Below are 4,841 nucleotides of genomic sequence, written 5' to 3'. Positions count from 1 at the left end.
TCCGAGAACAATGGGAAAGTTCCAAAGCATTTTTAAATGTCAGCTTATTTCCGAGAACAATGGAAGAGTTCCGAAGCATTTTTAAACTTCAGCGGAATACCGAGAAAAATGGAAGAGGTCCGAAGCATTTTTACACTACAGCGGAATTCCGAGAGCAATGAAAGTGTTCTGAAGCATTTTTAAACGCCAGCAGAATTCCGAGAACAATGGAAGAGTTCCAAAGCATTTTTAAACTACAGCAGAATTCTGAGAATTATTGAAGAGTTCTGAACCATTTTTAAATGTCTGCAGAATTCCGAGAACAATGGAAGAGTTCGGAACCATTTTTAAACGCCAGCAGAATTCCGAGAACAATGGAAGAGTTCGGAAGCATTTTTAAACTTCAGTGGAATTCCGAGAACAATGGGAGTGTTCTAAAGCATTTTTAAACATCAGCAGAATTCTGAGAACAATGGAAGAGTTCCAAAGCATTTTTAAACATCAGCGGAATTCCGAGAACTATGGAAGAGTTCCGAAGCATTTTTACACTTCAGCGGAATTCCGAGAACAATGGGAGTGTTCTGAAGCATTTTTAAACGTCAGCAGAATTCCGAGAACAATGGAAGAGTTCCAAAGCATTTATAAACGTCAGCAGAATTCCGAGAACAATGGGAAAGTTCCAAAGCATTTTTAAATGTCAGCTTAATTCCGAGAACAATGGAAGAGTTCCGAAGCATTTTTAAACTTCAGCGGAATTCCGAGAACAATGGAAGCGTTCGGAAGCATTTTTAAACTTCAGCAGAATTTCGAGAACAATGGAAGAGTTCCAAAGCATTTTTAAACTACAGCAGAATTCTGAGAATTATTGAAGAGTTCCGAACCATTTTTAAATGTCAGCAGAATTCCGAGAACAATGGAAGAGTTCGGAACCATTTTTAAACGCCAGCAGAAGTCCGAGAACAATGGAAGAGTTCCGAAGCATTTTTAAACTTCAGCGGTATTCCGAGAACAATGGAAGAGTTCGGAATCATTTTTAAACATCAGCAGAATTCCGAGAACAATGGAAGAGTTCCAAAGCATTTATAAACGTCAGCAGAATTCCGAGAACAATGGAAAAGCTCCGAAGCATTTTTAAATGTTAGCGGAATTCCGAGAACAATGGAAGAATTCTGAAGCATTTTTATACATCAGCAAAATTCCGAGAACAATGGAAGAGGTCCGAAGCATTTTTAAACTTCAGCGGAATACCGAGAAAAATGGAAGAGTTCCGAAGCATTTTTACACTTCAGCGGAATTCCGAGAACAATGGGAGTGTTCTGAAGCATTTTTAAATGTCAGCAGAATTCTGAGAACACTGGAAGAGTTCCAAAGAATTTATAAACTTCAGCAGAATTCCGAGAACAATGGGAAAGTTCCAAAGCATTTTTAAATGTCAGCTTATTTCCGAGAACAATGGAAGAGTTCCGAAGCATTTTTAAACTTCAGCGGAATTCCGAGAACAATGGAAGAGTTCGGAACCATTTTTTAATGCCAGCAGAATTCCGAGAACAATGGAAGAGTTCCGAAGCATTTTTAAACTTCAGCGGAATTCCGAGAACAATGGAATAGTTCGGAAGCATTTTTAAACGCCAGCAGAATTCCGAGAACAATGGAAGAGTTCCGAAGCATTTTTAAATTTCAGTGGAATTCCGAAAACAATGGGAGTGTTCGGAAGCATTTTTAAACGTCAGCAGAATTCCGAGAACAGTGGAAGAGTTCCGAAGCATTTTTAAACTTCAGCAGAATTCCGAGTACAATGGAAAAGTTCCAAAGCATTTTTAAACTTCACCAGTATTCCGAGAGCAATGGAAAAGTTCAAAAGCATTTTTAAACTTCAGCGGAATACCGAGAACAATGGAAGAGTACCGAAGCATTTTTAAACTTCAGTGGAATTCCGAGAACAATGGGAGTGTTCTGAAGCATTTTTAAACGTCAGCATAATTCCGAGAACAATGGAAGAGTTCCAAAGCATTTATATACATCAGCAGAATTCCGAGAACAAAGGAAAAGTTCTGAAGCATTTTTAAATGACAGCGGAAATCCGAGAACAATGGAAGAGTTCCAAACCATTTTTAAACGTCAGCAGAATTCCGAGAACAATGGAAGAGTTCGGAACCATTTTTAAACGCCAGCAGAATTCCGAGAACAATGGAAGAGTACCGAAGCATTTTTAAACATCAATAAAATTCCGAGAACAATGGAAGAGGTCCGAAGCATTTTTAAACTTCAGCGGAATACCGAGAAAAATGGAAGAGTTCCGAAGCATTTTTACACAACAGCGGAATTCCGAGAGCAAAGAAAGAGTTCCAAAGCATTAATAAACGTCAGCAGAATTCCGAGAACAAAGGAAAAGTTCCGAAGCATTTCTAAATGTCAACGGAATTCTGAGAACAATGGAAGAGTTCCAAAGCATTTTTAAACTACAGCAGAATTCTGAGAATTATTGAAGAGTTCCGAACCATTTTTAAACGTCAGCAGAATTCCGAGAACAATGGAAGAGTTCGGAACCATTTTTAAACGCCAGCAAAATTCCGAGAACAATGGAATAGTTCCGAAGCATTTTTAAACTTCAGCAGAATTCTGAGTACAATGGAAAAGTTCCAAAGCATTTTTAAACTTCACCAGAATTCCGAGAGCAATGGAAAAGTTCCAAAGCATTTTTAAATGTCAGCTTAATTCCGAGAACAATGGGAGAATTCCGAAGCATTTTTAAACTTCAGCGGAATTCCGAGAACAATGAACGAGTTTGGAAGCATTTTTAAACTTCAGCAGAATTCCGAGAGCAATGGAAGAGTTCCAAAGCATTTTTAAACTACAGCAGAATTCTGAGAATTATTGAAGAGTTCTGAACCATTTTTAAATGTCTGCAGAATTCCGAGAACAATGGAAGAGTTCGGAACCATTTTTAAACGCCAGCAGAATTCCGAGAACAATGGAAGAGTTCCGAAGCATTTTTAAACTTCAGCGGAATACCGAGAACAATGGAAGAGTTCGGAAGCATTTTTAAACGTCAACAGAATTCCGAGAGCAATGGAAAAGTTCAAAAGCATTTTTAAACTTCAGCGGAATACCAAGAACAATGGAAGAGTTCCGAAGCATTTTTAAACTTCAGTGGAATTCCGAGAACAATGGGATTGTTCTGAAGTATTTTTAAACGTCAGCAGAATTCCGAGAACAATGGAAGAGTTCCAAAGCATTTATAAACGTCAGCACAATTCCGAGAACAATGGGAAAGTTCCAAATCATTTTTAAATGTCAGCTTAATTCCGAGAACAATGGAAGAGTTCCGAAGCATTTTTCAACTTCAGCGGAATTCCGGGAACAGTGGACGAGTTCGGAAGCATTTTTAAACTTCAGCAGAATTCCGAGAACAATGGAAGAGTTCCAAAGCATTTTTAAACTACAGCAGAATTCTGAGAATTATTGAAGAGTTCCGAACCATTTTTAAACGTCAGCAGAATTCCGAGAACAATGGAAGAGTTCGGAACCATTTTTAAACGCCAGCAAAATTCCGAGAACAATGGAAAAGTTCTGAAGCATTTTTAAACTTCAGCAGAATTCTGAGTACAATGGAAAAGTTCCAAACCATTTTTAAACTTCACCAGAATTCCGAGAGCAATGGAAAAGTTCCAAAGCATTTTTAAATGTCAGCTTAATTACGAGAACAATGGGAGAGTTCCGAAGCATTTTTAAACTTCAGCGGAATTCCGAGAACAATGGACGAGTTTGGAAGCATTTTTAAACTTCAGCAGAATTCCGAGAACAATGGAAGAGTTCCAAAGCATTTTTAAACTACAGCAGAATTCTGAGAATTATTGAAGAGTTCTGAACCATTTTTAAATGTCTGCAGAATTCCGAGAACAATGGAAGAGTTCGGAACCATTTTTAAATGCCAGCAGAATTCCGAGAACAATGGAAGAGTTCCGAAGCATTTTTAAACTTCAGCGGTATTCCGAGAACAATGGAAGAGTTCGGAAACATTTTTAAACATCAGCAGAATTCCGAGAACAATGGAAGAGTTCCAAAGCATTTATAAACGTCAGCAGAATTCCGAGAACAATGGAAAAGCTCCGAAGCATTTTTAAATGTTAGCGGAATTCCGAGAACAATGGAAGAATTCTGAAGCATTTTTATACATCAGCAAAATTCCGAGAACAATGGAAGAGGTCTGAAGCATTTTTAAACTTCAGCGGAATACCGAGAAAAATGGAAGAGTTCCGAAGCATTTTTACACTTCAGCGGAATTCCGAGAACAATGGGAGTGTTCTGAAGCATTTTTAAACGTCAGCAGAATTCCGAGAACACTGGAAGAGTTCCAAAGAATTTATAAACTTCAGCAGAATTCCGAGAACAATGGGAAAGTTCCAAAGCATTTTTAAATGTCAGCTTATTTCCGAGAACAATGGAAGAGTTCCGAAGCATTTTTAAACTTCAGCGGAATACCGAGAACAATGGAAGAGTTCGGAACCATTTTTAAATGCCAGCAGAATTCCGAGAACAATGGAAGAGTTCCGAAGCATTTTTAAACTTCAGCGGAATTCCGAGAACAATGGAATAGTTCGGAAGCATTTTTAAACGACAGCAGAATTCCGAGAACAATGGAAGAGTTCCGAAGCATTTTTAAACTTCAGCAGAATTCCGAGTACAATAGAAAAGTTCCAAAGCATTTTTAAACTTCACCAGAATTCTGAGAGCAATGGAAAAGTTCAAAAGCATTTTTAAACTTCAGCGGAATACCAAGAACAATGGAAGAGTTCCGAAGCATTTTTAATCTTCAGTGGAATTCCGAGAACAATGGGATTGTTCTGAAGTATTTTTAAACG

This window comes from Phyllobates terribilis, unplaced genomic scaffold, assembly GCF_046119375.1.
Source record: "Phyllobates terribilis strain yellow unplaced genomic scaffold, ASM4611937v1 Scaffold_20__1_contigs__length_20440879, whole genome shotgun sequence".
NCBI lineage: Eukaryota > Metazoa > Chordata > Amphibia > Anura > Dendrobatidae > Phyllobates > Phyllobates terribilis.
This window is presented reverse-complemented; position numbering follows the sequence as displayed.